The sequence below is a fragment of the Typopeltis vanoorti genome, chromosome 22 (genome assembly GCF_054136105.1).
Source record: "Typopeltis vanoorti isolate ZY-2024b chromosome 22, IOZ_Tvanoo_1.0, whole genome shotgun sequence".
NCBI lineage: Eukaryota > Metazoa > Arthropoda > Arachnida > Uropygi > Thelyphonidae > Typopeltis > Typopeltis vanoorti.
Genome location: NC_143570.1, coordinates 3,037,604 through 3,049,236, shown reverse-complemented (window position 1 = coordinate 3,049,236; position 11,633 = coordinate 3,037,604).

Below are 11,633 nucleotides of genomic sequence, written 5' to 3'. Positions count from 1 at the left end.
CTGTGAAGTTGAAATCGGCACGCGACAACTGCTCGTCAAGTCTTGGTTCGAATATTGGGGCACATTTCCTAGGCCTTTTCGACTAAAGCCAAGTTAACCAATCTCGGATGGAAACAGGAGGATTTTTTCAAAGTCGCCCAAATATAAACATCAATTAAAAGAACAACACCTCCTTGCGTCGAGGACCTTAATTGCTTCGAAACGACTTTTCTGTAACGCATCCGTACTTTAATCTTAAATTAGATTTGAGATTAAAGTGGTCTTTTATGCTGAATTCCCTGTTAGGCTTTATTTGTCGCGCAGGATGTAACCCCAGCCAATCACTTCTGCTGCCCAACTTTTTTTTTAACACTCACTAGCAAGTAAGCAAATCCCCAATCTCCGTTTATTGCTTTGGAACTTCTGTTTCCATGACTACAGGTGACCATAAAGAACAATCGCGTTCAACACTTTCGTTCACTGGAATTGTCTTGCGCAATATTCTCCAGCAATCTTAAATACTTCTTGTGCTTACAAAGCAAGTAGCACCCCCATCTACATCAAGAAAGCAAAAGCTCATTAGTCTATCAGAAATGTGGACACTTTTGGAGTCCCTTAGAATTGACACTTTTATTCCAGTTATAACAGAACAATTCGTTTGTAGTACAGACGAATTAATTGCTTCGCAACACAGAATTACTAATCATCATCATCATCATCATCATCATGCGTATCAAGGATTTAGGCCTAGTATGGCCTGTTCCGGCCTTAGAAGTCATCGTTGAATCGTTTAAGAGGACGTCCTGGTTTTCTTTTTCCTAATGGTTTGTAATTTAAGGCTTATTTTGGCAATCTTTCTGTTTTCATTCTTTGAACGTGTTCCATCCATTTATGTTTATATTTTTTAATTTTTTCTATTACTGATTCCTGGTTTAATTCTTTCATAATTTCTTCGTTTCTTTTGTGATCAAATAAAGTATACTTTGCAGTTTTTCTCATAAACTTCATTTCTGTTGTTGTTAATCTTTGTTTGTCTTTTTGTTTTATTGTCCAGATTTCGCTTCTTCCATACATTAAGAGTGGTAGGACTAATGTATTGTATACTTTTAGCCTGGTTTGTTTTTGAACTAGGTTTGGTTTAAATATAGAGTTAATTACACCTGTTATTTTTAAATATTTTGCAATTTTTACCTTTTATATCTTTTTCATTTTCATGCGTGATCATCCATCCTAGGTAGTTAAATGAATTCACCTGTTCTAAGATCTTATTATCTAATACTATTTTAGTTCTTGCTGGATCTTGTCCTTTAAAGGCCATAGTTTTTGATTTTTCCGTTGATATTATCATACCGTAATCTTTGGCTAACTCATTTAGATCTAAAATAGCTTTCTGTAAATTATCTTCAGAATTTGTAATTATTATTTGGTCGTCAGAAAAAAGGAGAGTGTTTAAGTCCACAGTAGGAGAAAGTTGAATACCTTGATGAAAAGTTTTATTCCATTTTATTATTTCATTTAAGTAGATATTAAAAAGAGTTGCTGAGAGGGGACATCCCTGTCGAACCCCTTGGTTTATCTCTCTCGTATATGATAGCTCGTGATTTAATCTTATTTGTATTTGATTATTCTGATGACAAATCTGAAAACAAACCCCAACTCAACATCACCAGAGTTAAAGATCGGTACTATCAACGTAAGAAGCCTGAATGGCAAAGAAATGGAGCTAGCTGAGGAATTAGATAAGTAGCAGATAGACATAATAGGGGTGACTGAAACAAAAAAGACCAAAACTGGTGAGATCTTTCTGAGCAATAAATACAAAATGTTATATTCAGGCAATGACAATCGAGGAAAAGAAGGAGTAGCCATAGTATTCAACACTAAATACGAGGCTAATCTTCTTGAATGGCAGTCAGTCTCAAGTAGAGTAATGTGGGCAAATATGAGAATGGGGAACTGGACAATGAGACTTATTTGTGCCTATGGTCCCACAGAAGATTCTACTAAGGTAGAAGTGGAGGAATTTTTTGAAGCTTTAGAAAAAGCAACTGACACAATGAAAAAGGAAAAGTTGGTCCTTGTTGGGATCTAAATAGCAGAGTAAGAAATGATTGTGAGACATATAAAAATATTTTGGGAAAATTTGGAGAAAAGAGCAAAGCTAATAATAATGGTAAATATCTGTTGGATTTCTGCTCAGGACATGGACTGGTTATTACTAACACCATGTTCCAACATAAAAATATGCACAAATTCACATGGAGAGAAGAGGCTAGGAATAAGAAAAGTCTCATTGACTATGTTATTGTTGATAGTGATGTTTTCTCCCTGGTGCAGGACACCAGAGTCTACAGAGGATTTGAAATTGGAAGTGATCACTATTTAGTCTTGAGCAGGATAAAATTGAATTTCATATTGAAAAGAATAACATGTAAGAAAGTTTTAAAGCGAATAAAAGTTGAGCAGCTCTCAGATGTGAACTGTAGACTAAAATACAGAAAGATTATTGAAAAGAAAATGAAAGAGTTTGAGAACAGGAATCAAACCTTGGAGATTCAGTGGCAAACTCTGAAGAAAACATTGATTGATTCTGCCAGAGAGGCATGTGGTGAGGTTGTGTGCAAGGATAAAAAAATCAGAACTCCCTGGTGGACACAGGAAGTTAAAGAGGCAGTGAAGGAAAAGAAGAAAGCATATCAACAGTTCCTGGCAAATAAGTCAGCTTTTACTCTTACAGAATACAGAGACAAATGTAAGAAAGCTAAACAGTGTGTAAAACTAGCTAAACAAAAGTCATGGGAGGACTTTGGCAAGAATATAGAAAATAAATATCAAGAAGGTGGCAAAATATTCTGGAGGTTGTTGAAGACGCTTAGGAATGAAGGAAACAGTGCTTAAAAGGAGTTAGAGATGATAAAGGTGACATGAAAACAGGAGAAAAAGATATCCTTGAAGTATGGAGTAATTACTTTGAAAAACTGCTAAATGAAACAAGCAGTGATGACAGCACAGTGATAAAAAACACTGACCAGGCATGCAGTCAGGAATACATATCCATACTTGAAGTAGAAAAAGCCATCAAAGGCTTGAAATGTGGAAAGACAGCAGGAGTAGATGATATTCGACCAGAAATGCTGAAGTATGGTGATATAAGAGTCTTACGGTGGCTGCACTGCATAGTTCAGAAAGCCTGGACTGAGGGACGAATTCCCGATGATTGGAGTAGAGCTCTCATAGTACCCATATATAAAATGGGAAATAAAACTGAATGTGAGAATTACAGAAATATTTCCCTACTGAGTGTTCCTGGCAAGATATATGCAAGTATACTTGAGAAAGAGTTGAGAAGAATTGTGGAAGAACAAGCTGGATTCAGGCCGAATAGAGGCTGTCAGGATCAGATCTTCACTTTACGACAAATAGTCGAGAAAGCATGGGAATATAACAAAGATCTGTATTTAAGTTTTGTCGATTTGAAAAAGGCATATGACAAGGTGCCAAGAGAGAAGCTATTCAATACGCTGCAGTTATATGGTGTCAATGGGGCATTATATCAAGCAATACTTATTCTTTATTTGAGTTGTAAGTCAGCAGTTAGAATTGAAGTTAGTACAGGAAGATGGTTTAATGTTAAATCTGGTGTGAGACAAGGATGTACATTATCCCCTCTGTTATTCATTATCTATATGGATCACATTATGAAGGAAAGTGGTATTAAAAATGATATCAAAATTGGAGATGTTAATGTCAGCTCTTTGCTTTATGCGGATGATGTTATACTTCTAAATAAATCCGCTACAAGTCTGCAAGATTATCTGACTAAATTGAATAGATGTTGTAATAGATATGGTATGAAAGTCAGCAATAAAAAGACAAAGACAATGAAAATAGGCAGAATCATTGAAAATGTCAACTGTGTTGTGAATGGAGAACCTGTGGAACAAGTAAAACATTTCAGCTATTTAGGCACGATTTTTACTGAAGATGGTAAATTAAATATAGAAATAGACAACAGAATCAGCAAAGCTGGTATGGTGGGAAGTCAATTGAATAAATTCATATGGAATAAGAGAGAAATTAGTCGGAACACTAAATTAGTATACAAGACAGTGTTCAAACCCGTTTTAACTTATGGATCTGAGAGCTGGGTCAGAAGTAAAAATTTGACCAAAGACTAGAGACCGCAGATATGAGAGTCCTGAGAAAGATTAGAGGCATGAACAGATGGCATCAATGGCAATATCATATTAAAAACGAGGATATTAGGAAACAAACTTGACATTGTCAGCATCCAGGAATCCATTAGCAGAGCTAATCTCAGTGGTATGGTCACTTAAACAGAATGGGCGAGGAAAGATTGGCAAAACAAGTGTTCTCTGCCAACCTGGCAGAGAAAACAACCCAGAGGAAGACCAAGATATAGGTGGTTTGATAGGGTACAAAGTGCCTTAGACGATAGAAATATAAGATCTGATAATGTTGGAGTCTTGACAAGTAACAGACTGATTTGGAGGAAAATTGTAGATAGGAAGTTAGTAATGATGTAAGTTTTCCATGTAGTACTATCATATTATCCTGTACACCCCTTGAGGGTACATGGCAGGAATTTGATGATGATGATGATGATGATGTATTTGATTATTTTCATATATATTTCTGATAGCTTTTAGGATATTATTTGGTATTTGTCTTTCTTTTAATATGCTAAATAAAATGTTTCTTTTAACTTTGTCAAATGCTTTTTCAAAGTCAATAAATGCAATATGGGTTTCTAAATTGACAGAATTACTAATTAAAATTATAATGTATGATGGAGCATTTAGATGCTGGTTTAGTTCCAATCAAAATATCATGACACTTTTTTTTCTTTCTCTCCCCCTTCCTAAACAATTCCTCTTATTTTTATTTTATTTTATTTTATTTAACGTTAAGTTGACTGAAGAAAGAGATTCTGGCTTTCAAACAGGCGCAGCTCTATTACACTGCAAAAGACAGGACCAAACAGGATAATCCTGAATGACTACTGAAAATCGATTTCCTCTTCGTTTTATCAGGTTATTTACACAGGACTAATGCCAAGTGTAAAACTATTCGAAGTGTTTTCCAATTCGTCCATTGTCCCTAGTTGTAAGTACCTCGTGTGGAATCGCAAACTTGGATTTAATTAACGTGTGGGCAGCTTAATTTCATTATTTTTCTCTTCTCAGGCGTCATTCCGACTTGCTGCCATTTGCTACTACAGTTTTGTTCTGTGGCCAAGTGATATGTGTTGGTATGCAGTCTACCTATTATCTTGCCTGTAATTGGAATTTTCTTTGTTAATTTATCTTGGCAGTAAACTGGTTGTGTCACTTTCGCCATTAGATGCAATTCTAAGTGTTATCTCATATTTGTCTGAGCGAGATAGCGCCAGCCTGATCTCCCGAATAGATGGCGTTTTAATTATGGACTCTTCTCGTGATAAAGTTAGCATTATTATCAAAACGTAAAAGCGCTCCAACAATACATAAAAGGTAGCCATAGAAACCAGGCGGTACATAGTTGACGTGTTTCTAATGGTCGTAATTGTTAATCTTTTAGGGTTCAGAGGTAAAGATTAACAAAGCCTTAACAAGTTAGCTAATGCTTTGTATGCTCCTATTAAGTGTTTCAATTATTCTAAAGAGTTAGTTAATACTTGTTAAAGCAAGGAATTAACCGGATTATCATCGTGTAGCTTATCTCCTGTAACAAATATTGCAACACTGGTAAGAACTAAGGTGTGTAAATGCTTTTTTTTTTTTCCCCCTTTCTTAGAGAGGATTCGCAACGCGCATAATGGGAGAATTGTTCCTATTACAACACATAAGCACAATGTCCTCCAACTTTTGCAATGAAACAAGAAGACTGTCTCGATAGGGTTTGTAAAAACTCTGACTTAAAACTCAAAGGGAATTGTTTTCCACTATATTTTTGTCTCCTCTTCTTCTTTAGGCGGTTGTTCCTACAAGTTTTTTTTTTTGAATGTCTTCCAGTGATGATTCACAACAAGATTTCATGATCGCAGTTCTTTCCGATGCCAACGCCACCGTCAGTCACGGCCTTAACCTACTCTTCGATATTCTATGCGCATACAACAACGACTGTTGTGTTGCTGTTTGGAAGGGGAAAATTTGGAACACCCTAAGAAGAACGGTGCGAACTCATGAAGATGTCCGTGAAAGGTTGTAAACCTATACATTAGTGGGTAGGCTAAGGATTAGATAATATGGAAACACTGCTCTTCAAACTAAACACTACATTTTTTTAAAAACTATCTCAGACGTCCACTAAATAAATAAAAAAAAAAGTGGTCCCCACACCAAGCACGCGCCCTTCTGGTTGAACAGAGTAAATGTGGTCTACTGGGCCAACCAGACAGACACCAGAAACGTTACCACGGTAATGATATTTAAGTAATCTTTTAAGCATACATATATTTCTTAATGAAGAAAAGAGCTTAAAAGGTAATAAAATTTATTACATTTTCATAAATATCGTCGTATGTTACGCTTTCGCGCACGCCTACACATTTTACCACGTAAGCTTCCGTAACCGATAATCCCGCGAAATAGGTTGGTTGCTTCTTATTCCCGGTAGTATCCCATGTCTGTCGAAGCGTGTGTTCACGGGGCGGGTTTGCCTGCTTTGCGGGATGAAAAATCCCAGGATAAACTGGGAGAAAAAAACCTGCTGCCCGCGCCCAAGACCGGCTAACTTGGCTATGGCTGAGGAAAATCCTTCAGCTCTTCACGTCACAGAGGAATCGGACCTAGGACACTTCTTCCCCAGGTATATGGTTGCGAAGCGCACAGCTACTAGGCCAACCGCGCGGACTCATAAATATACATTATTATTTTATACTGCCTGGATAGAAACATTTGCTTTTGAAGCTTAAAAAAAAATCTCGAAAGCAACGAGCATATATGAACCTTGATCCTTTCTTTGTATGAGTTGTCATGCATTCATAATGCATGACAACTCATGACTTTGGCATGAGTAGTCATGGTCATTTCGTTATCTTTCTTTGGGTATCATGCTCAATAGTTCTGTCACAGCCAAGCCAAGCCAAAGGGCTAAGAACGATTAATACTATCTGTATATTGTCTAGTGGGTGAATTACGTGTATTCTCTTGCCGATTTCCTGTTTTGAGGATGAAATATTCCTCCACCTTCGTATTGTGGTTAACTCATTTTAAGATGGAAAAAACCGTTATGAAGGTTGGTTATGCCCGCAATGGGATTCGAGCCCAGATCTCTTCAACCAAAGAGGTCGAACAGACTTTTCAGAACACCGATGCTAGTTTCTTAAATTTTTATGTTCTAAACAGCTATCAAGGCAGTGAAATCGTGTTAATAAATAAATGAAAATATGAGATCCTAAACAGAACTCGCGTCTTTCAAACATTGCAATACCATGGCGACTCGTGCAGAAGAGTTTGTATTTTCATTAACCTGCCGATCACTTAAAAAAAAATGTTTTTAAAGTCAAGAATAAATACTGTTAGTAAACTTAATATAAAATAATAATGGATATTTATTATTCTTTCTTTATATATTTCTCGTAAATTATATATATATATATATATCAGCATATGGCATTGGCAATCGCAAGCCGTACAGATTGTTTTTCTAACATATTAAAATACGGCCAATCCGAGATAGCAGGTAAATTATTAATAAAGTCGCCATGTATTTTATATTTTAGTCGGCTGTATTCATTTATTCACTGAATGAATTAAAACAAAATCATTTGCATTCAATTGCCAATTGTACTTTGCTTTTTTTTTTACCCTCTGATGCCTAAACAGTTTGTTTATCCTCCTTTATGAAGCCTGATGCTTCATAGAGGAGAATGCGGCCCACAACAGGAAAAAAAAGAAGTCTCCGATGCCCTCTTCGTCTATACTTAAAATAAATTTAAAATATTTAATTTTAACTTTAATTTTAAAATACTCTATTTTAATTTTAGCCGGTTGCTAGCTATAATATTTACTTCATAGTTAGCAACCGGCATGTAATCATAACTTAGCAAATTTCCTTTGCTGGAGTTCAGTATTCGTCCAGAAGTCATCTGGGTATTTTTGAGTTATGCTTAGGTCTATTTTTCATTAGGAATCTATTCAATTAATGACAAGGATTTTTTTTTTTTTAGTCCCATCACTATCGGAAACTAACTCAACTTCGAACTAAACAGAAAGTTGCTCGCCATCGAAAATCAAATACGAGACTGAAACATTAATAGGTTGATGGGGCAGTCACAAAACTATCACTGGAGACGCTTGGCCCTATCCGGAATAAAATTGGAAGACTTAAAGCAAGAAGGGGGGGGGGGGGCTTCAGTGTAGTCCAACTGATTGACAATTTAGCTCATTTTTATAGTCGCGAAATTTAATTCTTAATAACTTCCACAGAAATTTAAATTAATATTTTAAGTGAAAGATTTTTAAGAAGCTCGTCAAGAATTGGAGGCAAACCATTGGAGTTTTTAAAGTTGACAATTCATCTGTTTGACTGCCATTAATCTGTTAGGCTTCGTTTAAAGGAAAAGCTTGTGAAGCATCGGAACAGAACGACGCAATTCTTTGGATAATATTGACATACGAGAAGGCAGACAGCATTAAAGGATTAATTTTTTTTTTTTTTGTAAATGGAAAAAAGTGTGAAATTCGTTCTTTGATTAATCCCAAATTAAATTATCTTAATTCTACCTTTAATTACTTTCATTAATCAAGTCCCTTAACAGGGAAAGACAACATATGGTGCTTGGGAACGGAGTGAGTTTGCTTTCCAATTTAAAAGGGTTAAAACAAGTATCGATGGCCGAGTGGGGGGAAACTGTAACAAACGTAATCGGTGTTTTAAGCGATGTAAAAGCAATTGCCGCGATGTAGAGAGCCGATTTTATTTAAAAAACAAAAAAGTAGTTCGTTAATTATGTAAATAATGAAAATATTTTGGAGTTTTCCAACTTTGATGGAGAAATAGCGTTTTTATTGCACAAAATCGTTTACTCTAATTAAAAAATTCGATCACTCGTAGCGCATGATGTAATAAGAGCATTTAGTAAAGGTTTTCATTAATATTCTAATTAGTTATCCAAAGAATATCTTTTCTCGGTATGATAAAAAAGTTGTATTATCTAAATCGCCATCTATTGACAAAGCGGAAAACTAAAATCCAATTATATCTACTGCTATACATGCATACAAAAATGTAAATCTCTCAGGGACAAAAAAATGAGCCCAGCAATGAATCGTATTTACGTAATCAGCCAGCGAAAAAGTTTAGCTTACGCTACGCAGCTACCTCACAATAGCTGCTGCATTGATCGCCTGCTATCAATTATAGATCAAAGTAATTATTTTGATGAAAGAGTTTGAAAAGTTTCAGCACGGCAATTATAACTAATTATTTAGCGAAGTCTGCAATGCTATCGCGCACGCTATCGGAAATTTCGGTTTCTCGGTGCAAATTTTTGTTGGATTTTGCTTCGTTAAGAATGGTTTTCATGACGAAGTATTTTAGTTAAGAAGTTCTTTCCTTTTTGATTAAAAAACGCTTAGTTACATATCTTAAGTCGAAGCCTTTCAGACTTTTTATTCAAAAGATGGCAACACACTTCACAATTTACTTTGAAAAGAGCCGCAAAGGTTTTCAGAATAAGCACTCGAGATTACTGCGTTTAATGAAGTCCGTAAAAAATCTCGCCATATGGATTTTTATCCGACCTAACCCGTACACGCATTTAATGCTTTCGGTTTAGATTTACGACTAAAGAAGTAGAATATTAAAATATTTGCTATAAAGAGCCCTGTTTAAATTGAATGATCCTCACGAATTATAGAATTCTATGTAGCGTTAATTAATAATATTATTTTAATCATTCCACTGCTTTATAAGTTTTTCAATTCGGTCAGCAAAACCCCAAAGTGCAACCTCACTTAATGGTGACCCAGGAAAAAAAATAAAATAAAACGAGCGCATTCAAAGTAATTTGAACTTGTTAGTTTTCAAATTATCATTCATGTTAGTACTAGATATTCCCTTTTTTCTTTCTCAATACCTTTTAAATTTTAAATTTTATTAATAAAATAAAATGCTAATTTTATTTTCATTATTTTGTTTTATTAATTTTTATTTCGTTTATTAATAAAATAAAGAAATCCGTTTGCTTTTAAGTACGTACATAAGTTGCTGATATTATTTATATAAAAATAAGGTGTTGTAGTTTTACTTTGGCAATACGCCTTTAAATTTACATTGCGTTATATTATAAGCATGTAAGATAACACATTTTATTAAATATTATATGCAAACCGCATATACTTGTTCATATATTTGTATATTACAAATTTCCTTCTAGCCAATCGTAGAGGAAAAGAAAATTCAGTCAAAAATATAATTTTATTAAGGCATTTTAATTTATTGACTGCTACAACCATTCGAGTATAGGATTCGAAGCCCACAATATTCCAGTTGTCGAGAATTTATTTCCTTAGCGTGGCATACCTCAACGATTCCGGGTATGCCCCTTAAAGTGAAAATGAAACTTACAACGCAGATGGTTGGGAGGGGGGAAGTATCCGAAGCCTACTACAAATCGATGTAATTACCAATCTGAATATAAAGGTGGGGGGTGATGAAACGCCTTATCTAATAATAACTATTTCCACCTACCTAGCAGGTGTTTGTTCGGCCTATCTTAGTGAATAAAAGAGGTGACTTTGGAGATTACAGTCGGTGCAATCAAAGCAGCTCGTTCTTCAGCTAGATAGGATTCAATTCTTAAGCCTAAAATCCGGTTGTCAAGAGATAGAAGAACTGTATGATAACAATAATATTTCAAAATAAAAATAAACTGCACAATAAAACCGTATAGATAGGTCTTCTTTGGCAAGATATTTATTTTGTAAGGCAACGATGGGAGAAGATAAATAAATAAATATAGCTTTATTGTTAACTGCGTACGTTTCACGCAGTTTTATCCTGATGGAAGTTAAATACGCACTTCCATCAGGGTACTACACTGTGGATTAATGACAATTTTTGTTCTCCCCTACACAACAAACTTTCAATGGAAGTTATGACGTTTCTGTATCAGGACTACTAAAGTAACCCGTTCTCCAAGGTATGATAATTGCGTCACTGTAAAAAAAAAAAAAAAAAAAAAAAAAAAAAAAAAAAAAAAAACCTAGCAAGAGACCGCACGCTGAACACGGTAGCAATCTTTTACTTGTTTCGCAATTCCGTCTTATCCATAGCGTTGTGTTATTAAGCCTCGTGTTTTGCTTCATCAAGGTTATTCCTCGGTGAGTTTTCACAAGTCACGCCGTTATCGAAGAGAGTTTCCGCACGTGCTACAGTTGTTAATTGCGATAACCATTTACGCCCCCAAGGAAAAATTTTAATGGATATTTCTTGTACGAAGTTTGTTTATCATTCCTGATTTCAAAGTGTCACCGAAATCTATATTCTTGCAGCCGTTGTTCAAAGAATAGAACCCGTTTTGAATCTAGACCGTATGACATATCTGCGACCATGATCGGTTCTAAATCTGATTTCCCAAGGAAGGCGCAGAGAAGACTCCCCACCCACATACTTCGATGTCCTTTTAATGCCTCCAAAGCTAACAC